Raw genomic sequence first — 26,986 nt, 5'->3', positions numbered from 1 at the left:
TTTCTTTTTTGGTTTGCTACAATGCCTTTTCTGAAACGTTGTCTCCTTCTGCTGGAACATTGACTTCTTTCATTTAATGCCTGCAGACTATAAAAGAGAACCCAACCCAAAAAGTTTGGTTGATTAGTCTGTGGCATTCTGTTAAACTGTTGCTTATGGCGGTCTCTGTGAGCTTCTCAGCGACATTCAGCCAGCCAGGTATCCTGCCTGCAGTAGATGGAATGTGGCAATGGAACGCTGGCTGCGCGTGTCATAATAGGCTCTGAGCCTTTATATACCTTTGCACAGCAGCAGCCACCTTCAGTCTGCTGCTGGACAGCCAGCAGCAGCAGCAGCAGGAGAGGTATGTAATCAGGAGCCCTCCTGCTAAGGGTAGACAGCTGCTCGTTCCACCCCACCCCCCGCCTTAATTGGTTCTCCTCCCTTCCAACGGTGTTGAGGCGGGTGGGAACAGCAGGGGGTGAAGGTGCTGTGTTTAAAGAGGTGGAGTTATGCAGATCTAAAACGCGTGGATTGCAGCAGCAGCAAGCCGAAAAGTGCAGGCATGTAAGGGATCTAGAGGTTGACAACATGTCTTCTTAACGGGAGTCCAGGAGCTCATCTCCACAAATGGACTTTTCAGGATCCTTGGGTGGCTCCGTAGTTTGAAACCAATTCTGGTTATCGCTTCTCGGCCTTTTGGCTAAGATCAAGTGTAGTATCTGTTCTTATCAGTTTAATATCTGATATGTCCCCTATCTGGGGACCATATATTAAATGGATTTTTAGAACAGGGAGATGGAAAAAGAGCTTGCTCTGTCCACTCCACGCATTGACCTGGTATTGCAGTATCTCCAGGACCGGTGCACCCCTTCTTTAATGCAGTTTCTAAAATCAGAAAGAATTGAATTCAATGTTTTTTGTTCATTTTGCTTGTTTGTCGGATTTTGGGATGGACTCTTTGGCTTTGCTTTTCTTCTCCTCATTGGATTTTTCATGTTCAAAGTTGCAGAAGCCAGATTACAAGCTCATTTTGGTTCAACTTCAGCAACTGTGCATTGCATTGCCATGTAATGTGATGCAATGCTATCTTTCTAGCTCTCCCTTTTTACTTCCTTTTGGATAAACAGACATATTAGGCAAGCATTTTGGAGCTTTCACCTAAATAACTACAGGTGGTGAGATAAGCTGCACAATATAATTGACCTTTCAGTATATTGTTGCACACACACCATCTATTTAGCAAATGCCCTTGTTATCAACAGCAGCCTTTTAAACTCACCTGAGCTAACAGGTATGTGCGCTGGTTACTCTGCTGCGCTTAAAATTTCTTTTTTGGTTTGCTACAATGCCTTTTCTGAAACGTTGTCTCCTTCTGCTGGAACACTGACTTCTTTCATTTAATGCCTGCAGACTATAAAAGAGAACCCAACCCAAAAAGTTTGGTTGATTAGTCTGTGGCATTCTGTTAAACTGTTGCTTATGGCGGTCTCTGTGAGCTTCTCAGCGACATTCAGCCAGCCAGGTATCCTGCCTGCAGTAGATGGAATGTGGCAATGGAACGCTGGCTGCGCGTGTCATAATAGGCTCTGAGCCTTTATATACCTGTGCACAGCAGCAGCCACCTTCAGTCTGCTGCTGGACAGCCAGCAGCAGCAGCAGCAGGAGAGGTATGTAATCAGGAGCCCTCCTGCTAAGGGTAGACAGCTGCTCGTTCCACCCCACCCCCCACCTTAATTGGTTCTCCTCCCTTCCAACGGTGTTGAGGCGGGTGGGAACAGCAGGGGGTGAAGGTGCTGTGTTTAAAGAGGTGGAGTTATGCAGATCTAAAACGCGTGGATTGCAGCAGCAGCAAGCCGAAAAGTGCAGGCATGTAAGGGATCTAGAGGTTGACAACATGTCTTCTTAACGGGAGTCCAGGAGCTCATCTCCACAAATGGACTTTTCAGGATCCTTGGGTGGCTCCGTAGTTTGAAACCAATTCTGGTTATCGCTTCTCGGCCTTTTGGCTAAGATCAAGTGTAGTATCTGTTCTTATCAGTTTAATATCTGATACGTCCCCTATCTGGGGACCATATATTAAATGGATTTTTAGAACAGGGAGATGGAAAAAGAGCTTGCTCTGTCCACTCCACGCATTGATCTGGTATTGCAGTATCTCCAGGACCGGTGCACCCCTTCTTTAATGCAGTTTCTAAAATCAGAAAGAATTGAATTCAATGTTTTTTGTTCATTTTGCTTGTTTGTCGGATTTTGGGATGGACTCTTTGGCTTTGCTTTTCTTCTCCTCATTGGATTTTTCATGTTCAAAGTTGCAGAAGCCAGATTACAAGCTCATTTTGGTTCAACTTCAGCAACTGTGCATTGCATTGCCATGTAATGTGATGCAATGCTATCTTTCTAGCTCTCCCTTTTTACTTCCTTTTGGATAAACAGACATATTAGGCAAGCATTTTGGAGCTTTCACCTAAATAACTACAGGTGGTGAGATAAGCTGCACAATATAATTGACCTTTCAGTATATTGTTGCACACACACCATCTATTTAGCAAATGCCCTTGTTATCAACAGCAGCCTTTTAAACTCACCTGAGCTAACAGGTATGTGCGCTGGTTACTCTGCTGCGCTTAAAATTTCTTTTTTGGTTTGCTACAATGCCTTTTCTGAAACGTTGTCTCCTTCTGCTGGAACACTGACTTCTTTCATTTAATGCCTGCAGACTATAAAAGAGAACCCAACCCAAAAAGTTTGGTTGATTAGTCTGTGGCATTCTGTTAAACTGTTGCTTATGGCGGTCTCTGTGAGCTTCTCAGCGACATTCAGCCAGCCAGGCATCCTGCCTGCAGTAGATGGAATGTGGCAATGGAACGCTGGCTGCTCGTGTCATAATAGGCTCTGAGCCTTTATATACCTGTGCACAGCAGCAGCCACCTTCAGTCTGCTGCTGGACAGCCAGCAGCAGCAGCAGCAGGAGAGGTATGTAATCAGGAGCCCTCCTGCTAAGGGTAGACAGCTGCTCGTTCCACCCCACCCCCCGCCTTAATTGGTTCTCCTCCCTTCCAACGGTGTTGAGGCGGGTGGGAACAGCAGGGGGTGAAGGTGCTGTGTTTAAAGAGGTGGAGTTATGCAGATCTAAAACGCGTGGATTGCAGCAGCAGAAAGCCGAAAAGTGCAGGCATGTAAGGGATCTAGAGGTTGACAACATGTCTTCTTAACGGGAGTCCAGGAGCTCATCTCCACAAATGGACTTTTCAGGATCCTTGGGTGGCTCCGTAGTTTGAAACCAATTCTGGTTATCGCTTCTCGGCCTTTTGGCTAAGATCAAGTGTAGTATCTGTTCTTATCAGTTTAATATCTGATACGTCCCCTATCTGGGGACCATATATTAAATGGATTTTTAGAACAGGGAGATGGAAAAAGAGCTTGCTCTGTCCACTCCACGCATTGACCTGGTATTGCAGTATCTCCAGGACCGGTGCACCCCTTCTTTAATGCAGTTTCTAAAATCAGAAAGAATTGAATTCAATGTTTTTTGTTCATTTTGCTTGTTTGTCGGATTTTGGGATGGACTCTTTGGCTTTGCTTTTCTTCTCCTCATTGGATTTTTCATGTTCAAAGTTGCAGAAGCCAGATTACAAGCTCATTTTGGTTCAACTTCAGCAACTGTGCATTGCATTGCCATGTAATGTGATGCAATGCTATCTTTCTAGCTCTCCCTTTTTACTTCCTTTTGGATAAACAGACATATTAGGCAAGCATTTTGGAGCTTTCACCTAAATAACTACAGGTGGTGAGATAAGCTGCACAATATAATTGACCTTTCAGTATATTGTTGCACACACACCATCTATTTAGCAAATGCCCTTGTTATCAACAGCAGCCTTTTAAACTCACCTGAGCTAACAGGTATGTGCGCTGGTTACTCTGCTGCGCTTAAAATTTCTTTTTTGGTTTGCTACAATGCCTTTTCTGAAACGTTGTCTCCTTCTGCTGGAACACTGACTTCTTTCATTTAATGCCTGCAGACTATAAAAGAGAACCCAACCCAAAAAGTTTGGTTGATTAGTCTGTGGCATTCTGTTAAACTGTTGCTTATGGCGGTCTCTGTGAGCTTCTCAGCGACATTCAGCCAGCCAGGTATCCTGCCTGCAGTAGATGGAATGTGGCAATGGAACGCTGGCTGCGCGTGTCATAATAGGCTCTGAGCCTTTATATACCTGTGCACAGCAGCAGCCACCTTCAGTCTGCTGCTGGACAGCCAGCAGCAGCAGCAGCAGCAGGAGAGGTATGTAATCAGGAGCCCTCCTGCTAAGGGTAGACAGCTGCTCGTTCCACCCCACCCCCCGCCTTAATTGGTTCTCCTCCCTTCCAACGGTGTTGAGGCGGGTGGGAACAGCAGGGGGTGAAGGTGCTGTGTTTAAAGAGGTGGAGTTATGCAGATCTAAAACGCGTGGATTGCAGCAGCAGCAAGCCGAAAAGTGCAGGCATGTAAGGGATCTAGAGGTTGACAACATGTCTTCTTAACGGGAGTCCAGGAGCTCATCTCCACAAATGGACTTTTCAGGATCCTTGGGTGGCTCCGTAGTTTGAAACCAATTCTGGTTATCGCTTCTCGGCCTTTTGGCTAAGATCAAGTGTAGTATCTGTTCTTATCAGTTTAATATCTGATACGTCCCCTATCTGGGGACCATATATTAAATGGATTTTTAGAACAGGGAGATGGAAAAAGAGCTTGCTCTGTCCACTCCACGCATTGACCTGGTATTGCAGTATCTCCAGGACCGGTGCACCCCTTCTTTAATGCAGTTTCTAAAATCAGAAAGAATTGAATTCAATGTTTTTTGTTCATTTTGCTTGTTTGTCGGATTTTGGGATGGACTCTTTGGCTTTGCTTTTCTTCTCCTCATTGGATTTTTCATGTTCAAAGTTGCAGAAGCCAGATTACAAGCTCATTTTGGTTCAACTTCAGCAACTGTGCATTGCATTGCCATGTAATGTGATGCAATGCTATCTTTCTAGCTCTCCCTTTTTACTTCCTTTTGGATAAACAGACATATTAGGCAAGCATTTTGGAGCTTTCACCTAAATAACTACAGGTGGTGAGATAAGCTGCACAATATAATTGACCTTTCAGTATATTGTTGCACACACACCATCTATTTAGCAAATGCCCTTGTTATCAACAGCAGCCTTTTAAACTCACCTGAGCTAACAGGTATGTGCGCTGGTTACTCTGCTGCGCTTAAAATTTCTTTTTTGGTTTGCTACAATGCCTTTTCTGAAACGTTGTCTCCTTCTGCTGGAACACTGACTTCTTTCATTTAATGCCTGCAGACTATAAAAGAGAACCCAACCCAAAAAGTTTGGTTGATTAGTCTGTGGCATTCTGTTAAACTGTTGCTTATGGCGGTCTCTGTGAGCTTCTCAGCGACATTCAGCCAGCCAGGTATCCTGCCTGCAGTAGATGGAATGTGGCAATGGAACGCTGGCTGCGCGTGTCATAATAGGCTCTGAGCCTTTATATACCTGTGCACAGCAGCAGCCACCTTCAGTCTGCTGCTGGACAGCCAGCAGCAGCAGCAGCAGGAGAGGTATGTAATCAGGAGCCCTCCTGCTAAGGGTAGACAGCTGCTCGTTCCACCCCACCCCCCGCCTTAATTGGTTCTCCTCCCTTCCAACGGTGTTGAGGCGGGTGGGAACAGCAGGGGGTGAAGGTGCTGTGTTTAAAGAGGTGTAGTTATGCAGATCTAAAACGCGTGGATTGCAGCAGCAGCAAGCCGAAAAGTGCAGGCATGTAAGGGATCTAGAGGTTGACAACATGTCTTCTTAACGGGAGTCCAGGAGCTCATCTCCACAAATGGACTTTTCAGGATCCTTGGGTGGCTCCGTAGTTTGAAACCAATTCTGGTTATCGCTTCTCGGCCTTTTGGCTAAGATCAAGTGTAGTATCTGTTCTTATCAGTTTAATATCTGATACGTCCCCTATCTGGGGACCATATATTAAATGGATTTTTAGAACAGGGAGATGGAAAAAGAGCTTGCTCTGTCCACTCCACGCATTGACCTGGTATTGCAGTATCTCCAGGACCGGTGCACCCCTTCTTTAATGCAGTTTCTAAAATCAGAAAGAATTGAATTCAATGTTTTTTGTTCATTTTGCTTGTTTGTCGGATTTTGGGATGGACTCTTTGGCTTTGCTTTTCTTCTCCTCATTGGATTTTTCATGTTCAAAGTTGCAGAAGCCAGATTACAAGCTCATTTTGGTTCAACTTCAGCAACTGTGCATTGCATTGCCATGTAATGTGATGCAATGCTATCTTTCTAGCTCTCCCTTTTTACTTCCTTTTGGATAAACAGACATATTAGGCAAGCATTTTGGAGCTTTCACCTAAATAACTACAGGTGGTGAGATAAGCTGCACAATATAATTGACCTTTCAGTATATTGTTGCACACACACCATCTATTTAGCAAATGCCCTTGTTATCAACAGCAGCCTTTTAAACTCACCTGAGCTAACAGGTATGTGCGCTGGTTACTCTGCTGCGCTTAAAATTTCTTTTTTGGTTTGCTACAATGCCTTTTCTGAAACGTTGTCTCCTTCTGCTGGAACACTGACTTCTTTCATTTAATGCCTGCAGACTATAAAAGAGAACCCAACCCAAAAAGTTTGGTTGATTAGTCTGTGGCATTCTGTTAAACTGTTGCTTATGGCGGTCTCTGTGAGCTTCTCAGCGACATTCAGCCAGCCAGGTATCCTGCCTGCAGTAGATGGAATGTGGCAATGGAACGCTGGCTGCGCGTGTCATAATAGGCTCTGAGCCTTTATATACCTGTGCACAGCAGCAGCCACCTTCAGTCTGCTGCTGGACAGCCAGCAGCAGCAGCAGCAGGAGAGGTATGTAATCAGGAGCCCTCCTGCTAAGGGTAGACAGCTGCTCGTTCCACCCCACCCCCCGCCTTAATTGGTTCTCCTCCCTTCCAACGGTGTTGAGGCGGGTGGGAACAGCAGGGGGTGAAGGTGCTGTGTTTAAAGAGGTGGAGTTATGCAGATCTAAAACGCGTGGATTGCAGCAGCAGCAAGCCGAAAAGTGCAGGCATGTAAGGGATCTAGAGGTTGACAACATGTCTTCTTAACGGGAGTCCAGGAGCTCATCTCCACAAATGGACTTTTCAGGATCCTTGGGTGGCTCCGTAGTTTGAAACCAATTCTGGTTATCGCTTCTCGGCCTTTTGGCTAAGATCAAGTGTAGTATCTTTTGAAAAGGCAGTTTTGTCCTTGGGCTGCCCTAGTAAATTGATGCATATTACACACTGGTTTGGTGCACTTGTTAGTACGCCAGGTGGCTCATAGAGTTATCTGATGGAAAACATGGCCCTCCAGGATCGAAGTCACTAGGCTGGGTAAGTGTGAGGGCTTTGGAGCAATGTGCCCCAGGAGTAGGCGCCCTGGTGGGAGTCCAAGCTTACTGGGACTCTGAACCCCAGAAAGACTTGGCTTCGTAGCACGCCGCACCTTTGCCAATCATACTTTCTGAGCAACCCCCCCTATTCCTGGCCTCCGGGCTAGGAAGGGGAATTTTTATAAACCCGGTCGGAGGTCCGGTCAGCTTTGGGCTGAGAAACCAACACAGGCTCCAGCTCCACTAGGGTGGCAGCCTAGATGGAAGTTGGGAGCACGAAAACGGCTCTTCTCCGGCTTCGGCTAGGGAGAGCATCGGAGATCCCTGACCCTCGCTGTGGCCTTCTGGCTCGGAGGGATGGGGATGGTTTATTGGGGACCCTCTCCTCCGGGAAGGGTCCACATGAATCCTCGCCTCGTGCGCTGTTTTGGTGTGACTTCGGTCACATTTTTCAGTGCCTTGGATGCAGCTTCAATCAAAAAAAAATCTGTTCTTATCAGTTTAATATCTGATACGTCCCCTATCTGGGGACCATATATTAAATGGATTTTTAGAACAGGGAGATGGAAAAAGAGCTTGCTCTGTCCACTCCACGCATTGACCTGGTATTGCAGTATCTCCAGGACCGGTGCACCCCTTCTTTAATGCAGTTTCTAAAATCAGAAAGAATTGAATTCAATGTTTTTTGTTCATTTTGCTTGTTTGTCGGATTTTGGGATGGACTCTTTGGCTTTGCTTTTCTTCTCCTCATTGGATTTTTCATGTTCAAAGTTGCAGAAGCCAGATTACAAGCTCATTTTGGTTCAACTTCAGCAACTGTGCATTGCATTGCCATGTAATGTGATGCAATGCTATCTTTCTAGCTCTCCCTTTTTACTTCCTTTTGGATAAACAGACATATTAGGCAAGCATTTTGGAGCTTTCACCTAAATAACTACAGGTGGTGAGATAAGCTGCACAATATAATTGACCTTTCAGTATATTGTTGCACACACACCATCTATTTAGCAAATGCCCTTGTTATCAACAGCAGCCTTTTAAACTCACCTGAGCTAACAGGTATGTGCGCTGGTTACTCTGCTGCGCTTAAAATTTCTTTTTTGGTTTGCTACAATGCCTTTTCTGAAACGTTGTCTCCTTCTGCTGGAACACTGACTTCTTTCATTTAATGCCTGCAGACTATAAAAGAGAACCCAACCCAAAAAGTTTGGTTGATTAGTCTGTGGCATTCTGTTAAACTGTTGCTTATGGCGGTCTCTGTGAGCTTCTCAGCGACATTCAGCCAGCCAGGTATCCTGCCTGCAGTAGATGGAATGTGGCAATGGAACGCTGGCTGCGCGTGTCATAATAGGCTCTGAGCCTTTATATACCTGTGCACAGCAGCAGCCACCTTCAGTCTGCTGCTGGACAGCCAGCAGCAGCAGCAGCAGGAGAGGTATGTAATCAGGAGCCCTCCTGCTAAGGGTAGACAGCTGCTCGTTCCACCCCACCCCCCGCCTTAATTGGTTCTCCTCCCTTCCAACGGTGTTGAGGCGGGTGGGAACAGCAGGGGGTGAAGGTGCTGTGTTTAAAGAGGTGGAGTTATGCAGATCTAAAACGCGTGGATTGCAGCAGCAGCAAGCCGAAAAGTGCAGGCATGTAAGGGATCTAGAGGTTGACAACATGTCTTCTTAACGGGAGTCCAGGAGCTCATCTCCACAAATGGACTTTTCAGGATCCTTGGGTGGCTCCGTAGTTTGAAACCAATTCTGGTTATCGCTTCTCGGCCTTTTGGCTAAGATCAAGTGTAGTATCTGTTCTTATCAGTTTAATATCTGATACGTCCCCTATCTGGGGACCATATATTAAATGGATTTTTAGAACAGGGAGATGGAAAAAGAGCTTGCTCTGTCCACTCCACGCATTGACCTGGTATTGCAGTATCTCCAGGACCGGTGCACCCCTTCTTTAATGCAGTTTCTAAAATCAGAAAGAATTGAATTCAATGTTTTTTGTTCATTTTGCTTGTTTGTCGGATTTTGGGATGGACTCTTTGGCTTTGCTTTTCTTCTCCTCATTGGATTTTTCATGTTCAAAGTTGCAGAAGCCAGATTACAAGCTCATTTTGGTTCAACTTCAGCAACTGTGCATTGCATTGCCATGTAATGTGATGCAATGCTATCTTTCTAGCTCTCCCTTTTTACTTCCTTTTGGATAAACAGACATATTAGGCAAGCATTTTGGAGCTTTCACCTAAATAACTACAGGTGGTGAGATAAGCTGCACAATATAATTGACCTTTCAGTATATTGTTGCACACACACCATCTATTTAGCAAATGCCCTTGTTATCAACAGCAGCCTTTTAAACTCACCTGAGCTAACAGGTATGTGCGCTGGTTACTCTGCTGCGCTTAAAATTTCTTTTTTGGTTTGCTACAATGCCTTTTCTGAAACGTTGTCTCCTTCTGCTGGAACACTGACTTCTTTCATTTAATGCCTGCAGACTATAAAAGAGAACCCAACCCAAAAAGTTTGGTTGATTAGTCTGTGGCATTCTGTTAAACTGTTGCTTATGGCGGTCTCTGTGAGCTTCTCAGCGACATTCAGCCAGCCAGGTATCCTGCCTGCAGTAGATGGAATGTGGCAATGGAACGCTGGCTGCGTGTGTCATAATAGGCTCTGAGCCTTTATATACCTGTGCACAGCAGCAGCCACCTTCAGTCTGCTGCTGGACAGCCAGCAGCAGCAGCAGCAGGAGAGGTATGTAATCAGGAGCCCTCCTGCTAAGGGTAGACAGCTGCTCGTTCCACCCCACCCCCCGCCTTAATTGGTTCTCCTCCCTTCCAACGGTGTTGAGGCGGGTGGGAACAGCAGGGGGTGAAGGTGCTGTGTTTAAAGAGGTGGAGTTATGCAGATCTAAAACGCGTGGATTGCAGCAGCAGCAAGCCGAAAAGTGCAGGCATGTAAGGGATCTAGAGGTTGACAACATGTCTTCTTAACGGGAGTCCAGGAGCTCATCTCCACAAATGGACTTTTCAGGATCCTTGGGTGGCTCCGTAGTTTGAAACCAATTCTGGTTATCGCTTCTCGGCCTTTTGGCTAAGATCAAGTGTAGTATCTGTTCTTATCAGTTTAATATCTGATACGTCCCCTATCTGGGGACCATATATTAAATGGATTTTTAGAACAGGGAGATGGAAAAAGAGCTTGCTCTGTCCACTCCACGCATTGACCTGGTATTGCAGTATCTCCAGGACCGGTGCACCCCTTCTTTAATGCAGTTTCTAAAATCAGAAAAAATTGAATTCAATGTTTTTTGTTCATTTTGCTTGTTTGTCGGATTTTGGGATGGACTCTTTGGCTTTGCTTTTCTTCTCCTCATTGGATTTTTCATGTTCAAAGTTGCAGAAGCCAGATTACAAGCTCATTTTGGTTCAACTTCAGCAACTGTGCATTGCATTGCCATGTAATGTGATGCAATGCTATCTTTCTAGCTCTCCCTTTTTACTTCCTTTTGGATAAACAGACATATTAGGCAAGCATTTTGGAGCTTTCACCTAAATAACTACAGGTGGTGAGATAAGCTGCACAATATAATTGACCTTTCAGTATATTGTTGCACACACACCATCTATTTAGCAAATGCCCTTGTTATCAACAGCAGCCTTTTAAACTCACCTGAGCTAACAGGTATGTGCGCTGGTTACTCTGCTGCGCTTAAAATTTCTTTTTTGGTTTGCTACAATGCCTTTTCTGAAACGTTGTCTCCTTCTGCTGGAACACTGACTTCTTTCATTTAATGCCTGCAGACTATAAAAGAGAACCCAACCCAAAAAGTTTGGTTGATTAGTCTGTGGCATTCTGTTAAACTGTTGCTTATGGCGGTCTCTGTGAGCTTCTCAGCGACATTCAGCCAGCCAGGTATCCTGCCTGCAGTAGATGGAATGTGGCAATGGAACGCTGGCTGCGTGTGTCATAATAGGCTCTGAGCCTTTATATACCTGTGCACAGCAGCAGCCACCTTCAGTCTGCTGCTGGACAGCCAGCAGCAGCAGCAGCAGGAGAGGTATGTAATCAGGAGCCCTCCTGCTAAGGGTAGACAGCTGCTCGTTCCACCCCACCCCCCGCCTTAATTGGTTCTCCTCCCTTCCAACGGTGTTGAGGCGGGTGGGAACAGCAGGGGGTGAAGGTGCTGTGTTTAAAGAGGTGGAGTTATGCAGATCTAAAACGCGTGGATTGCAGCAGCAGCAAGCCGAAAAGTGCAGGCATGTAAGGGATCTAGAGGTTGACAACATGTCTTCTTAACGGGAGTCCAGGAGCTCATCTCCACAAATGGACTTTTCAGGATCCTTGGGTGGCTCCGTAGTTTGAAACCAATTCTGGTTATCGCTTCTCGGCCTTTTGGCTAAGATCAAGTGTAGTATCTGTTCTTATCAGTTTAATATCTGATACGTCCCCTATCTGGGGACCATATATTAAATGGATTTTTAGAACAGGGAGATGGAAAAAGAGCTTGCTCTGTCCACTCCACGCATTGACCTGGTATTGCAGTATCTCCAGGACCGGTGCACCCCTTCTTTAATGCAGTTTCTAAAATCAGAAAAAATTGAATTCAATGTTTTTTGTTCATTTTGCTTGTTTGTCGGATTTTGGGATGGACTCTTTGGCTTTGCTTTTCTTCTCCTCATTGGATTTTTCATGTTCAAAGTTGCAGAAGCCAGATTACAAGCTCATTTTGGTTCAACTTCAGCAACTGTGCATTGCATTGCCATGTAATGTGATGCAATGCTATCTTTCTAGCTCTCCCTTTTTACTTCCTTTTGGATAAACAGACATATTAGGCAAGCATTTTGGAGCTTTCACCTAAATAACTACAGGTGGTGAGATAAGCTGCACAATATAATTGACCTTTCAGTATATTGTTGCACACACACCATCTATTTAGCAAATGCCCTTGTTATCAACAGCAGCCTTTTAAACTCACCTGAGCTAACAGGTATGTGCGCTGGTTACTCTGCTGCGCTTAAAATTTCTTTTTTGGTTTGCTACAATGCCTTTTCTGAAACGTTGTCTCCTTCTGCTGGAACACTGACTTCTTTCATTTAATGCCTGCAGACTATAAAAGAGAACCCAACCCAAAAAGTTTGGTTGATTAGTCTGTGGCATTCTGTTAAACTGTTGCTTATGGCGGTCTCTGTGAGCTTCTCAGCGACATTCAGCCAGCCAGGTATCCTGCCTGCAGTAGATGGAATGTGGCAATGGAACGCTGGCTGCGCGTGTCATAATAGGCTCTGAGCCTTTATATACCTGTGCACAGCAGCAGCCACCTTCAGTCTGCTGCTGGACAGCCAGCAGCAGCAGCAGCAGGAGAGGTATGTAATCAGGAGCCCTCCTGCTAAGGGTAGACAGCTGCTCGTTCCACCCCACCCCCCGCCTTAATTGGTTCTCCTCCCTTCCAACGGTGTTGAGGCGGGTGGGAACAGCAGGGGGTGAAGGTGCTGTGTTTAAAGAGGTGGAGTTATGCAGATCTAAAACGCGTGGATTGCAGCAGCAGCAAGCCGAAAAGTGCAGGCATGTAAGGGATCTAGAGGTTGACAACATGTCTTCTTAACGGGAGTCCAGGAGCTCATCTCCACAAATGGACTTTTCAGGATCCTTGGGTGGCTCCGTAGTTTGAAACCAATTCTGGTTATCGCTTCTCGGCCTTTTGGCTAAGATCAAGTGTAGTATCTGTTCTTATCAGTTTAATATCTGATACGTCCCCTATCTGGGGACCATATATTAAATGGATTTTTAGAACAGGGAGATGGAAAAAGAGCTTGCTCTGTCCACTCCACGCATTGACCTGGTATTGCAGTATCTCCAGGACCGGTGCACCCCTTCTTTAATGCAGTTTCTAAAATCAGAAAGAATTGAATTCAATGTTTTTTGTTCATTTTGCTTGTTTGTCGGATTTTGGGATGGACTCTTTGGCTTTGCTTTTCTTCTCCTCATTGGATTTTTCATGTTCAAAGTTGCAGAAGCCAGATTACAAGCTCATTTTGGTTCAACTTCAGCAACTGTGCATTGCATTGCCATGTAATGTGATGCAATGCTATCTTTCTAGCTCTCCCTTTTTACTTCCTTTTGGATAAACAGACATATTAGGCAAGCATTTTGGAGCTTTCACCTAAATAACTACAGGTGGTGAGATAAGCTGCACAATATAATTGACCTTTCAGTATATTGTTGCACACACACCATCTATTTAGCAAATGCCCTTGTTATCAACAGCAGCCTTTTAAACTCACCTGAGCTAACAGGTATGTGCGCTGGTTACTCTGCTGCGCTTAAAATTTCTTTTTTGGTTTGCTACAATGCCTTTTCTGAAACGTTGTCTCCTTCTGCTGGAACACTGACTTCTTTCATTTAATGCCTGCAGACTATAAAAGAGAACCCAACCCAAAAAGTTTGGTTGATTAGTCTGTGGCATTCTGTTAAACTGTTGCTTATGGCGGTCTCTGTGAGCTTCTCAGCGACATTCAGCCAGCCAGGTATCCTGCCTGCAGTAGATGGAATGTGGCAATGGAACGCTGGCTGCGCGTGTCATAATAGGCTCTGAGCCTTTATATACCTGTGCACAGCAGCAGCCACCTTCAGTCTGCTGCTGGACAGCCAGCAGCAGCAGCAGCAGGAGAGGTATGTAATCAGGAGCCCTCCTGCTAAGGGTAGACAGCTGCTCGTTCCACCCCACCCCCCGCCTTAATTGGTTCTCCTCCCTTCCAACGGTGTTGAGGCGGGTGGGAACAGCAGGGGGTGAAGGTGCTGTGTTTAAAGAGGTGGAGTTATGCAGATCTAAAACGCGTGGATTGCAGCAGCAGCAAGCCGAAAAGTGCAGGCATGTAAGGGATCTAGAGGTTGACAACATGTCTTCTTAACGGGAGTCCAGGAGCTCATCTCCACAAATGGACTTTTCAGGATCCTTGGGTGGCTCCGTAGTTTGAAACCAATTCTGGTTATCGCTTCTCGTCCTTTTGGCTAAGATCAAGTGTAGTATCTGTTCTTATCAGTTTAATATCTGATACGTCCCCTATCTGGGGACCATATATTAAATGGATTTTTAGAACAGGGAGATGGAAAAAGAGCTTGCTCTGTCCACTCCACGCATTGACCTGGTATTGCAGTATCTCCAGGACCGGTGCACCCCTTCTTTAATGCAGTTTCTAAAATCAGAAAGAATTGAATTCAATGTTTTTTGTTCATTTTGCTTGTTTGTCGGATTTTGGGATGGACTCTTTGGCTTTGCTTTTCTTCTCCTCATTGGATTTTTCATGTTCAAAGTTGCAGAAGCCAGATTACAAGCTCATTTTGGTTCAACTTCAGCAACTGTGCATTGCATTGCCATGTAATGTGATGCAATGCTATCTTTCTAGCTCTCCCTTTTTACTTCCTTTTGGATAAACAGACATATTAGGCAAGCATTTTGGAGCTTTCACCTAAATAACTACAGGTGGTGAGATAAGCTGCACAATATAATTGACCTTTCAGTATATTGTTGCACACACACCATCTATTTAGCAAATGCCCTTGTTATCAACAGCAGCCTTTTAAACTCACCTGAGCTAACAGGTATGTGCGCTGGTTACTCTGCTGCGCTTAAAATTTCTTTTTTGGTTTGCTACAATGCCTTTTCTGAAACGTTGTCTCCTTCTGCTGGAACACTGACTTCTTTCATTTAATGCCTGCAGACTATAAAAGAGAACCCAACCCAAAAAGTTTGGTTGATTAGTCTGTGGCATTCTGTTAAACTGTTGCTTATGGCGGTCTCTGTCAGCTTCTCAGCGACATTCAGCCAGCCAGGTATCCTGCCTGCAGTAGATGGAATGTGGCAATGGAACGCTGGCTGCGCGTGTCATAATAGGCTCTGAGCCTTTATATACCTGTGCACAGCAGCAGCCACCTTCAGTCTGCTGCTGGACAGCCAGCAGCAGCAGCAGCAGGAGAGGTATGTAATCAGGAGCCCTCCTGCTAAGGGTAGACAGCTGCTCGTTCCACCCCACCCCCCGCCTTAATTGGTTCTCCTCCCTTCCAACGGTGTTGAGGCGGGTGGGAACAGCAGGGGGTGAAGGTGCTGTGTTTAAAGAGGTGGAGTTATGCAGATCTAAAACGCGTGGATTGCAGCAGCAGCAAGCCGAAAAGTGCAGGCATGTAAGGGATCTAGAGGTTGACAACATGTCTTCTTAACGGGAGTCCAGGAGCTCATCTCCACAAATGGACTTTTCAGGATCCTTGGGTGGCTCCGTAGTTTGAAACCAATTCTGGTTATCGCTTCTCGTCCTTTTGGCTAAGATCAAGTGTAGTATCTGTTCTTATCAGTTTAATATCTGATACGTCCCCTATCTGGGGACCATATATTAAATGGATTTTTAGAACAGGGAGATGGAAAAAGAGCTTGCTCTGTCCACTCCACGCATTGACCTGGTATTGCAGTATCTCCAGGACCGGTGCACCCCTTCTTTAATGCAGTTTCTAAAATCAGAAAGAATTGAATTCAATGTTTTTTGTTCATTTTGCTTGTTTGTCGGATTTTGGGATGGACTCTTTGGCTTTGCTTTTCTTCTCCTCATTGGATTTTTCATGTTCAAAGTTGCAGAAGCCAGATTACAAGCTCATTTTGGTTCAACTTCAGCAACTGTGCATTGCATTGCCATGTAATGTGATGCAATGCTATCTTTCTAGCTCTCCCTTTTTACTTCCTTTTGGATAAACAGACATATTAGGCAAGCATTTTGGAGCTTTCACCTAAATAACTACAGGTGGTGAGATAAGCTGCACAATATAATTGACCTTTCAGTATATTGTTGCACACACACCATCTATTTAGCAAATGCCCTTGTTATCAACAGCAGCCTTTTAAACTCACCTGAGCTAACAGGTATGTGCGCTGGTTACTCTGCTGCGCTTAAAATTTCTTTTTTGGTTTGCTACAATGCCTTTTCTGAAACGTTGTCTCCTTCTGCTGGAACACTGACTTCTTTCATTTAATGCCTGCAGACTATAAAAGAGAACCCAACCCAAAAAGTTTGGTTGATTAGTCTGTGGCATTCTGTTAAACTGTTGCTTATGGCGGTCTCTGTGAGCTTCTCAGCGACATTCAGCCAGCCAGGTATCCTGCCTGCAGTAGATGGAATGTGGCAATGGAACGCTGGCTGCGCGTGTCATAATAGGCTCTGAGCCTTTATATACCTGTGCACAGCAGCAGCCACCTTCAGTCTGCTGCTGGACAGCCAGCAGCAGCAGCAGCAGGAGAGGTATGTAATCAGGAGCCCTCCTGCTAAGGGTAGACAGCTGCTCGTTCCACCCCACCCCCCGCCTTAATTGGTTCTCCTCCCTTCCAACGGTGTTGAGGCGGGTGGGAACAGCAGGGGGTGAAGGTGCTGTGTTTAAAGAGGTGGAGTTATGCAGATCTAAAACGCGTGGATTGCAGCAGCAGCAAGCCGAAAAGTGCAGGCATGTAAGGGATCTAGAGGTTGACAACATGTTTTCTTAACGGGAGTCCAGGAGCTCATCTCCACAAATGGACTTTTCAGGATCCTTGGGTGGCTCCGTAGTTTGAAACCAATTCTGGTTATCGCTTCTCGGCCTTTTGGCTAAGATCAAGTGTAGTATCTGTTCTTATCAGTTTAATATCTGATACGTCCCCTATCTGGGGACCATATATTAAATGGATTTTTAGAACAGGGAGATGGAAAAAGAGCTTGCTCTGTCCACTCCACGCATTGACCTGGTATTGCAGTATCTCCAGGACCGGTGCACCCCTTCTTTAATGCAGTTTCTAAAATCAGAAAGAATTGAATTCAATGTTTTTTGTTCATTTTGCTTGTTTGTCGGATTTTGGGATGGACTCTTTGGCTTTGCTTTTCTTCTCCTCATTGGATTTTTCATGTTCAAAGTTGCAGAAGCCAGATTACAAGCTCATTTTGGTTCAACTTCAGCAACTGTGCATTGCATTGCCATGTAATGTGATGCAATGCTATCTTTCTAGCTCTCCCTTTTTACTTCCTTTTGGATAAACAGACATATTAGGCAAGCATTTTGGAGCTTTCACCTAAATAACTACAGGTGGTGAGATAAGCTGCACAATATAATTGACCTTTCAGTATATTGTTGCACACACACCATCTATTTAGCAAATGCCCTTGTTATCAACAGCAGCCTTTTAAACTCACCTGAGCTAACAGGTATGTGCGCTGGTTACTCTGCTGCGCTTAAAATTTCTTTTTTGGTTTGCTACAATGCCTTTTCTGAAACGTTGTCTCCTTCTGCTGGAACACTGACTTCTTTCATTTAATGCCTGCAGACTATAAAAGAGAACCCAACCCAAAAAGTTTGGTTGATTAGTCTGTGGCATTCTGTTAAACTGTTGCTTATGGCGGTCTCTGTGAGCTTCTCAGCGACATTCAGCCAGCCAGGTATCCTGCCTGCAGTAGATGGAATGTGGCAATGGAACGCTGGCTGCGCGTGTCATAATAGGCTCTGAGCCTTTATATACCTGTGCACAGCAGCAGCCACCTTCAGTCTGCTGCTGGACAGCCAGCAGCAGCAGCAGCAGGAGAGGTATGTAATCAGGAGCCCTCCTGCTAAGGGTAGACAGCTGCTCGTTCCACCCCACCCCCCGCCTTAATTGGTTCTCCTCCCTTCCAACGGTGTTGAGGCGGGTGGGAACAGCAGGGGGTGAAGGTGCTGTGTTTAAAGAGGTGGAGTTATGCAGATCTAAAACGCGTGGATTGCAGCAGCAGCAAGCCGAAAAGTGCAGGCATGTAAGGGATCTAGAGGTTGACAACATGTCTTCTTAACGGGAGTCCAGGAGCTCATCTCCACAAATGGACTTTTCAGGATCCTTGGGTGGCTCCGTAGTTTGAAACCAATTCTGGTTATCGCTTCTCGGCCTTTTGGCTAAGATCAAGTGTAGTATCTGTTCTTATCAGTTTAATATCTGATACGTCCCCTATCTGGGGACCATATATTAAATGGATTTTTAGAACAGGGAGATGGAAAAAGAGCTTGCTCTGTCCACTCCACGCATTGACCTGGTATTGCAGTATCTCCAGGACCGGTGCACCCCTTCTTTAATGCAGTTTCTAAAATCAGAAAGAATTGAATTCAATGTTTTTTGTTCATTTTGCTTGTTTGTCGGATTTGGGGATGGACTCTTTGGCTTTGCTTTTCTTCTCCTCATTGGATTTTTCATGTTCAAAGTTGCAGAAGCCAGATTACAAGCTCATTTTGGTTCAACTTCAGCAACTGTGCATTGCATTGCCATGTAATGTGATGCAATGCTATCTTTCTAGCTCTCCCTTTTTACTTCCTTTTGGATAAACAGACATATTAGGCAAGCATTTTGGAGCTTTCACCTAAATAACTACAGGTGGTGAGATAAGCTGCACAATATAATTGACCTTTCAGTATATTGTTGCACACACACCATCTATTTAGCAAATGCCCTTGTTATCAACAGCAGCCTTTTAAACTCACCTGAGCTAACAGGTATGTGCGCTGGTTACTCTGCTGCGCTTAAAATTTCTTTTTTGGTTTGCTACAATGCCTTTTCTGAAACGTTGTCTCCTTCTGCTGGAACACTGACTTCTTTCATTTAATGCCTGCAGACTATAAAAGAGAACCCAACCCAAAAAGTTTGGTTGATTAGTCTGTGGCATTCTGTTAAACTGTTGCTTATGGCGGTCTCTGTGAGCTTCTCAGCGACATTCAGCCAGCCAGGTATCCTGCCTGCAGTAGATGGAATGTGGCAATGGAACGCTGGCTGCGCGTGTCATAATAGGCTCTGAGCCTTTATATACCTGTGCACAGCAGCAGCCACCTTCAGTCTGCTGCTGGACAGCCAGCAGCAGCAGCAGCAGGAGAGGTATGTAATCAGGAGCCCTCCTGCTAAGGGTAGACAGCTGCTCGTTCCACCCCACCCCCCGCCTTAATTGGTTCTCCTCCCTTCCAACGGTGTTGAGGCGGGTGGGAACAGCAGGGGGTGAAGGTGCTGTGTTTAAAGAGGTGGAGTTATGCAGATCTAAAACGCGTGGATTGCAGCAGCAGCAAGCCGAAAAGTGCAGGCATGTAAGGGATCTAGAGGTTGACAACATGTCTTCTTAACGGGAGTCCAGGAGCTCATCTCCACAAATGGACTTTTCAGGATCCTTGGGTGGCTCCGTAGTTTGAAACCAATTCTGGTTATCGCTTCTCGGCCTTTTGGCTGCGATCGTATGACTGTACCTTGATTGGTGCGAGTCTCCTGGAGGAATCCGGACCCTTTTGTGGAGGATTTTCTGCTTTTTCCTGTGGTATTCCATACCGACAGAATCCAAGATGTCTTTTGTGAAGAACACCATCCGTTTGTCCGTGGATCCATCTGACCAGAACAAGAACAACGTGGTTTTCATTGTCCAAGACATCGTTGAAGGCAAAGCTGGAGCAAGACGTTCTGAGATCTTCAGTGTCAACGAATTTTCACGTCAAGGTAATTATGACGTTACCTTTTTGGACCAGGATGTTTGCCTTAATGTCTTTGAATGGCTCCGTGGTCACTCTAGTGACCCCTGCTTGGAAGGAGTTAGATGGGAACCTTTGTTTGGTCTGCAAGAAAAGGAGGTGACTGTGACTGTCTATAACCCTTTTACAGACCCTGAGCTGCTGGAGTGCTTCCTCTCTCGCTACTGTGAATATGTGCGGAAGGGAGTGAAGCAAGTCAATTGTCTAGGAATCTTTAACTGTCAGTATAAATTCCGTGTGAAATTGAAAAGGGATCCTGACAGTGTGGGGGGCTTTAGACACCCTCCATCAAATTTTTCCGTTGCAGGCCATAGAGGTTTCCTCTTTTACCCAGGCCAGCCCATGTTTTGCCGTAGATGCTTTTCTTTCGGACATACCATGGTAACATGCCTTAAAGGGCAGTGTTGCCGAAATTGCAGAAAGGAGGGGCATATGGCCAACCAGTGTCCAGAGGCCAAGTCCTGTGATGTCTGTGGGAGTAGTGATCACATGTATAAGGACTGTCCTATGAGTGCACCTAGACGTTCTGATAAAGAACAGAAGGAGGAAGAGCTGGAGAGGAGGCAGATGGCAAGCGCACTGAAAGTGCTGGAAAGATTGGAGAGGGAGGAGAGAGAGGGAAGGAGGCGGGAAACTGGTAGAGCCTCTCCCTCTACGGCGCCAGAGGAGGTGTCCCTGAGACCATGTTCTTCTTCTGCTGAAGAAATGAGGAAGAAGCGGAGGGAAGAAAAGGAGTTCTGGAGGGAAGTGGCAAAGGTGGAGAAAAAGGCAGTGTCTGCGAGAATATCTAGGAAAGTGGTGGAAGCAGAGCTGCCTGAGATGATGACTTTTGGAGAGGCAATGGACTCAACAGGATGTGAAGTGCAAATCTCGGAACCCGACAGTCCTGAACACCCTTCGGGTCCTGAAAACATTGAAGATTTTTCTTCGGAGGATGATAGGGGTGCAAAGAAGAGTCGTAGGGAGGATGGTGGGGGCAGTGATGATGCAGATTTTAGTGAGCCTCAGAGGAAGATCAGAACTGCCAGAATGAGGAGTGTGGCTGGTGAAGCCAGCGGGTCGGAAACCAGCTGTTCTGTTCTGATGGCGGAGGAGGATAGTGGTGGTGCTGGATAGTGTCACCATATAATATTGTAAATGTTTTTTCTTTTTGTCCTCTTGTGAGCTTTGGTTTAGGCCAAAGGCTATTTCTTTGTGTAATTGGTGAAGGAGTAGAAGTATTATGGGATTTACCATAGTGTCCCAAAACGTAAGAGTGTTTAAAAGTAAAGTAAGAAGAGCTGCTATTTTTGAGTTTTTAGCTATGCAAAATGCATCTATTTTTTGTTTACAAGAATGTGGGGTAGTGGATGGTGTGAAAGGGGATGAATGGTCTTATGGAGCGTCTGTGTGGTCGGGGAGTGCATGTAATAAGAATGATGGTGTGGGTATTTTGGTTAAAGGAAGGGAGGTTGTTTTGAGTGATTATTTGGTTATTGAGGTGGGGAGATGTATCCTTGCTAATTTTGTATACAAGAATGTAAAGTTTTGTGTTATTAATGTTTATGCGCCAGTTGAAAAAAATGAGCGCAAAAATTTATTTGAAAAAATTAAGCTTTTTGTTCCAGGAAGAATACCTGTGGTAATTGTGGGTGATATGAACTGTGATGTGGGGAGAGTGAATGTGGATGTGTCTGGGAAAGCATTATTGGAGTTAGTGAATGATTTTGGGTTGTGTGATATGCAGCGCGTGTGTAACATGAATCCTTTGTTGAACACTTTCTTTTCTGAGAGTGGTAGGGTACAATCCAGATTGGATTATTGTTTTATTTCTAAAAATATGGTTTCTGTTAATTATAGGCAGGAAAACGTTCTTTTTTCAGATCATGTGTGTATGTTGTGTGAGTTGGATATAAAAGTTGATGGAGTGTTTGGGAGAGGATTGTGGAAGTTAAATGTTAAACTGTTAGAGAATGAAGATGTGAGAAAGGAGTATGAAAGGCGGTATGAAGAATGGTGTAAGCATAAAAATGAGTTTGGGAATGTTTGTGAGTGGTGGGACTGGGTGAAGAAACAAACAAAAATGTTCTTTAAAAATTTAGGATACAAGTATGCAGCAATTAAAAGAGAGAGTTTTGTTAAACTGAACGCGCGGTTGAGCGTTTTGTATAAGTTAAGGGAAGGAGGAGTTGAGGTGGAGGAGGATATTTTAGAGGTAAAAAAGGAGATTAGTGAGTTTTTGTTGGAGAGAGGGAGAAGCATAGTGTTTAGGGCAAAGATTGATAAGATGGAGCAGGATGAGAAATGTTCTCGGTTTTTCTTTAAAAAAGTTTTTGGAAAGAAACAGAGTATGAGCGTGGTGTATGGAGCAGATGGAAGTGAGGTGAGTGGAGAGGATATGTGTGAAGAGGTGGCTAAGTTTTATGAGGATCTGTATGCAGTGAAACAGAGGGATGAATGTTTGGAGAATGATGTTTTGAGTGTGTTAGAGAGTAAGTTGAGTGAAGCAGAAAGAGAGAGAGTGATGGGTGAGGTGACTGGTGATGAGGTATGGAAGGTTATGTGTAGTATGGCTTTGAATAAGACGCCGGGGGAGGATGGCCTCCCAGTAGAATTTTATCGTGTGATGTGGGGTGTGATTGGTAAGGACTTTGTGGATGTATGTAAGTATATGTGGGGAAACATGGAGGTGACTGAGAGTATGCGTGCAGGTATGGTTGTGTTAATTCCTAAGAAAGGGGATTTGAAAAGTCTGAGGAATTGGAGGCCAATAACGTTACTTAATTGTGATTATAAAATCTATGCAAAACTTATGGCTAATAGGATGCGTGATGTGATAGAGAGTGTGATTGGGGATGAGCAGTGTTGTGCGGTACCTGGGAGGCGGATTCATGAGTGTGTGTGTATGTTAAGAGATTGTCTATGGGATTGCATGGGTCGTAAGAAGAGTGTATTTTTGTTAAGTTTGGATTTTGAAAAGGCTTATGATAGGTTGTCGCATGGTTTTTTGTTCAGAGTGTTGTTAAAAATGGGTTTTCCGGCTGATTTTGTTGGGCGAGTGAGAAGTTTGTATGCGGGTGTTTATAGCTGTGTTTTAATGAATGGGTATGTGGGTAGGAAAGTGAATGTGTTTTCGGGTGTGCGACAGGGGTGTCCTTTGTCCCCTGTAGCATTTATTTGTGCAATTGAGCCATTGTTGTGTATGCTGAGGAAAGATAAGGTAATTCGTGGTGTGCAAGTGCCGGGAGGTGGAGGAAAAGAATGGAAGGTGAGTGGTTATATGGATGACGTGTGTGTATTATGTGATTCTGAATGTTCGGTGAGGCGGGTGAAGTTGTTAGTGTCTATTTTTTGTGGTGCATCTGCGTTTAAAGTGAATTGGGAAAAGAGTGAGTGTAAGGGTTTTGGAGGCGGAAGTTTAAGTAGGGATGTAGGTGTGAATGTAGTGAATGGACCTATTAAAGTTTTGGGTGTGAAGTTTTCAGAGAGTTTGGATGGGAAAGAAAGTTGGGATGATGCGAAAGGAAAAGTTGAGCAGAAGTTGAATTTTTGGAAATTGAGGAGTTTATCCTTTTTTGGGAAGATTTTAATTGTTAAGAGTGTGGTGTTGCCAATATTTTTATATATTGCGGTAGTATTTCCACCAGGATATATGTGTATGAGAAGCTTGAATAGAATTTTATTTGTTTTTTTGTGGAACTCGAAAATGGAGAGAGCTAGGAGAGAAATTTTGGTTAAAAGAGTGGAAAAAGGTGGTTTGGGTTTTCCGAATTTGGACGTGTTTTTTGGTGTGAATATCGTTGTGTTTGTTTTGAAAGTGATTAGGGCGGATGGAAAGTTTTCATCTATGTGTAGGTATTTATTTGGAGCGTATTTGTTTCGTTTAAAGTGGCAAGAAAGGGATTTGCGATGTCCGATTGCTTTTGAGGTGCCTGTATGGTATGTGTGGGTTTATAAGTTTTTGGTGAGGTATGAACTGTGTGATGCAGATGTGAGATTGCTGGAGAATAAGAAGGCTGTGTATAGGATGATTGAATGTAGAGAGGTAGAATGTGGAATAAATATGGTTAGGGGTGGTGATGTGCAGAAGGTTTGGAAGAAAGTGCGGATGAGTGGTATGACCAACAAACAGAGTGAAGTTGTGTGGCAGTCTTTACATGGAGTATTACCTGTGAGAGAGTTTCAGAGGAATAGAGGTTTGGTGAGGAGTGAAATGTGTCCAAGAAATGGCTGTGGTGGAAGGGAAAGTGTGTTGCATGTTTTTTGGAATTGCCAGTATGCTAGAGATGTGATTGGGAGAATGGGGCCTTTGTGTAAAGAATTGTGTGGTGTGAATTTGTTGTCTTTTGAGTTGTTTATGTTTGGTTTGGGAATATGTGATGGGACGAAGGAAAGAGTCTTGTGGTTGATGCTTGCATGTATAAAGGAAGTGTTATGGGATGTGAGGAATGTGTATGTGTTTAAAAGGAAGGAAATTGCTGTAAAGGATAGTGTGAAGGTGATTTTGGGGAAGATGTATGTGTGTTTCCTATGGGACAAAAAGAGGAGAGGGGAAGTGGATGCGGAGGGAATATGGAAAGTTAAAAAGTGGAGATATATTGTTAGTACCTCTTGATTTTTGTTATTGTTGTTTTGAAATATGAAATAAATATTTCCGATGATGATGGGGACAGCAAATTGCGTATTGGATTTGACGCAGCTGTTTTGATGGAATTTTCCTTTGTCTGGTTTCCATAGACTGTGGAATTTCCTCGTCTGAGGAGAAAAAAAAAAAAAAAAAAAAAATCTGTTCTTATCAGTTTAATATCTGATACGTCCCCTATCTGGGGACCATATATTAAATGGATTTTTAGAACAGGGAGATGGAAAAAGAGCTTGCTCTGTCCACTCCACGCATTGACCTGGTATTGCAGTATCTCCAGGACCGGTGCACCCCTTCTTTAATGCAGTTTCTAAAATCAGAAAGAATTGAATTCAATGTTTTTTGTTCATTTTGCTTGTTTGTCGGATTTTGGGATGGACTCTTTGGCTTTGCTTTTCTTCTCCTCATTGGATTTTTCATGTTCAAAGTTGCAGAAGCCAGATTACAAGCTCATTTTGGTTCAACTTCAGCAACTGTGCATTGCATTGCCATGTAATGTGATGCAATGCTATCTTTCTAGCTCTCCCTTTTTACTTCCTTTTGGATAAACAGACATATTAGGCAAGCATTTTGGAGCTTTCACCTAAATAACTACAGGTGGTGAGATAAGCTGCACAATATAATTGACCTTTCAGTATATTGTTGCACACACACCATCTATTTAGCAAATGCCCTTGTTATCAACAGCAGCCTTTTAAACTCACCTGAGCTAACAGGTATGTGCGCTGGTTACTCTGCTGCGCTTAAAATTTCTTTTTTGGTTTGCTACAATGCCTTTTCTGAAACGTTGTCTCCTTCTGCTGGAACACTGACTTCTTTCATTTAATGCCTGCAGACTATAAAAGAGAACCCAACCCAAAAAGTTTGGTTGATTAGTCTGTGGCATTCTGTTAAACTGTTGCTTATGGCGGTCTCTGTGAGCTTCTCAGCGACATTCAGCCAGCCAGGTATCCTGCCTGCAGTAGATGGAATGTGGCAATGGAACGCTGGCTGCGCGTGTCATAATAGGCTCTGAGCCTTTATATACCTGTGCACAGCAGCAGCCACCTTCAGTCTGCTGCTGGACAGCCAGCAGCAGCAGCAGCAGGAGAGGTATGTAATCAGGAGCCCTCCTGCTAAGGGTAGACAGCTGCTCGTTCCACCCCACCCCCCGCCTTAATTGGTTCTCCTCCCTTCCAACGGTGTTGAGGCGGGTGGGAACAGCAGGGGGTGAAGGTGCTGTGTTTAAAGAGGTGGAGTTATGCAGATCTAAAACGCGTGGATTGCAGCAGCAGCAAGCCGAAAAGTGCAGGCATGTAAGGGATCTAGAGGTTGACAACATGTCTTCTTAACGGGAGTCCAGGAGCTCATCTCCACAAATGGACTTTTCAGGATCCTTGGGTGGCTCCGTAGTTTGAAACCAATTCTGGTTATCGCTTCTCGGCCTTTTGGCTAAGATCAAGTGTAGTATCTGTTCTTATCAGTTTAATATCTGATACGTCCCCTATCTGGGGACCATATATTAAATGGATTTTTAGAACAGGGAGATGGAAAAAGAGCTTGCTCTGTCCACTCCACGCATTGACCTGGTATTGCAGTATCTCCAGGACCGGTGCACCCCTTCTTTAATGCAGTTTCTAAAATCAGAAAGAATTGAATTCAATGTTTTTTGTTCATTTTGCTTGTTTGTCGGATTTTGGGATGGACTCTTTGGCTTTGCTTTTCTTCTCCTCATTGGATTTTTCATGTTCAAAGTTGCAGAAGCCAGATTACAAGCTCATTTTGGTTCAACTTCAGCAACTGTGCATTGCATTGCCATGTAATGTGATGCAATGCTATCTTTCTAGCTCTCCCTTTTTACTTCCTTTTGGATAAACAGACATATTAGGCAAGCATTTTGGAGCTTTCACCTAAATAACTACAGGTGGTGAGATAAGCTGCACAATATAATTGACCTTTCAGTATATTGTTGCACACACACCATCTATTTAGCAAATGCCCTTGTTATCAACAGCAGCCTTTTAAACTCACCTGAGCTAACAGGTATGTGCGCTGGTTACTCTGCTGCGCTTAAAATTTCTTTTTTGGTTTGCTACAATGCCTTTTCTGAAACGTTGTCTCCTTCTGCTGGAACACTGACTTCTTTCATTTAATGCCTGCAGACTATAAAAGAGAACCCAACCCAAAAAGTTTGGTTGATTAGTCTGTGGCATTCTGTTAAACTGTTGCTTATGGCGGTCTCTGTGAGCTTCTCAGCGACATTCAGCCAGCCAGGTATCCTGCCTGCAGTAGATGGAATGTGGCAATGGAACGCTGGCTGCGCGTGTCATAATAGGCTCTGAGCTTTATATACCTGTGCACAGCAGCAGCCACCTTCAGTCTGCTGCTGGACAGCCAGCAGCAGCAGCAGCAGGAGAGGTATGTAATCAGGAGCCCTCCTGCTAAGGGTAGACAGCTGCTCGTTCCACCCCACCCCCCGCCTTAATT

At 44.6% G+C, this 26,986-nt stretch overlaps 16 non-coding genes and 1 pseudogene across 16 annotated transcripts; all 17 read left to right on the top strand.

The window, feature by feature from the left end:
• The first annotated feature begins 662 nt into the window (after positions 1-662).
• LOC141234869 (U2 spliceosomal RNA) lies at positions 663-853 on the top strand. The gene has a single exon (XR_012300732.1). It is a non-coding gene; the product is annotated as a U2 spliceosomal RNA (small nuclear RNA).
• A 1,115-nt stretch (positions 854-1,968) lies between these two features.
• Positions 1,969-2,159, top strand: LOC141235212 (U2 spliceosomal RNA). The gene has a single exon (XR_012301066.1). It is a non-coding gene; the product is annotated as a U2 spliceosomal RNA (small nuclear RNA).
• A 1,115-nt stretch (positions 2,160-3,274) lies between these two features.
• On the top strand, positions 3,275-3,465 carry LOC141234871 (U2 spliceosomal RNA). Its single transcript, XR_012300733.1, has one exon. It is a non-coding gene; the product is annotated as a U2 spliceosomal RNA (small nuclear RNA).
• A 1,118-nt stretch (positions 3,466-4,583) lies between these two features.
• On the top strand, positions 4,584-4,774 carry LOC141234868 (U2 spliceosomal RNA). Its single transcript, XR_012300731.1, has one exon. It is a non-coding gene; the product is annotated as a U2 spliceosomal RNA (small nuclear RNA).
• Positions 4,775-5,889: 1,115 nt separating this feature from the next.
• On the top strand, positions 5,890-6,080 carry LOC141234867 (U2 spliceosomal RNA). The gene has a single exon (XR_012300730.1). It is a non-coding gene; the product is annotated as a U2 spliceosomal RNA (small nuclear RNA).
• A 1,115-nt stretch (positions 6,081-7,195) lies between these two features.
• LOC141234840 (U2 spliceosomal RNA) lies at positions 7,196-7,311 on the top strand (annotated as a pseudogene).
• Positions 7,312-7,835: 524 nt separating this feature from the next.
• LOC141235291 (U2 spliceosomal RNA) lies at positions 7,836-8,020 on the top strand. The gene has a single exon (XR_012301140.1). It is a non-coding gene; the product is annotated as a U2 spliceosomal RNA (small nuclear RNA).
• A 1,115-nt stretch (positions 8,021-9,135) lies between these two features.
• On the top strand, positions 9,136-9,326 carry LOC141234866 (U2 spliceosomal RNA). Its single transcript, XR_012300729.1, has one exon. It is a non-coding gene; the product is annotated as a U2 spliceosomal RNA (small nuclear RNA).
• Positions 9,327-10,441: 1,115 nt separating this feature from the next.
• On the top strand, positions 10,442-10,632 carry LOC141234865 (U2 spliceosomal RNA). The gene has a single exon (XR_012300728.1). It is a non-coding gene; the product is annotated as a U2 spliceosomal RNA (small nuclear RNA).
• A 1,115-nt stretch (positions 10,633-11,747) lies between these two features.
• LOC141234864 (U2 spliceosomal RNA) lies at positions 11,748-11,938 on the top strand. Its single transcript, XR_012300727.1, has one exon. It is a non-coding gene; the product is annotated as a U2 spliceosomal RNA (small nuclear RNA).
• A 1,115-nt stretch (positions 11,939-13,053) lies between these two features.
• Positions 13,054-13,244, top strand: LOC141234863 (U2 spliceosomal RNA). The gene has a single exon (XR_012300726.1). It is a non-coding gene; the product is annotated as a U2 spliceosomal RNA (small nuclear RNA).
• Positions 13,245-14,359: 1,115 nt separating this feature from the next.
• Positions 14,360-14,550, top strand: LOC141235278 (U2 spliceosomal RNA). Its single transcript, XR_012301128.1, has one exon. It is a non-coding gene; the product is annotated as a U2 spliceosomal RNA (small nuclear RNA).
• Positions 14,551-15,665: 1,115 nt separating this feature from the next.
• Positions 15,666-15,856, top strand: LOC141235277 (U2 spliceosomal RNA). The gene has a single exon (XR_012301127.1). It is a non-coding gene; the product is annotated as a U2 spliceosomal RNA (small nuclear RNA).
• A 1,115-nt stretch (positions 15,857-16,971) lies between these two features.
• Positions 16,972-17,162, top strand: LOC141234862 (U2 spliceosomal RNA). Its single transcript, XR_012300725.1, has one exon. It is a non-coding gene; the product is annotated as a U2 spliceosomal RNA (small nuclear RNA).
• A 1,115-nt stretch (positions 17,163-18,277) lies between these two features.
• On the top strand, positions 18,278-18,468 carry LOC141234861 (U2 spliceosomal RNA). The gene has a single exon (XR_012300724.1). It is a non-coding gene; the product is annotated as a U2 spliceosomal RNA (small nuclear RNA).
• Positions 18,469-24,623: 6,155 nt separating this feature from the next.
• LOC141235338 (U2 spliceosomal RNA) lies at positions 24,624-24,816 on the top strand. Its single transcript, XR_012301181.1, has one exon. It is a non-coding gene; the product is annotated as a U2 spliceosomal RNA (small nuclear RNA).
• A 1,115-nt stretch (positions 24,817-25,931) lies between these two features.
• On the top strand, positions 25,932-26,122 carry LOC141234860 (U2 spliceosomal RNA). Its single transcript, XR_012300723.1, has one exon. It is a non-coding gene; the product is annotated as a U2 spliceosomal RNA (small nuclear RNA).
• Positions 26,123-26,986: the final 864 nt, after the last annotated feature.

The sequence above is a fragment of the Phyllobates terribilis genome, unplaced genomic scaffold (assembly GCF_046119375.1).
Source record: "Phyllobates terribilis strain yellow unplaced genomic scaffold, ASM4611937v1 Scaffold_650__1_contigs__length_881393, whole genome shotgun sequence".
NCBI classification, from domain to species: Eukaryota; Metazoa; Chordata; class Amphibia; order Anura; family Dendrobatidae; genus Phyllobates; species Phyllobates terribilis.
This window is presented reverse-complemented; position numbering and strand designations above follow the sequence as displayed.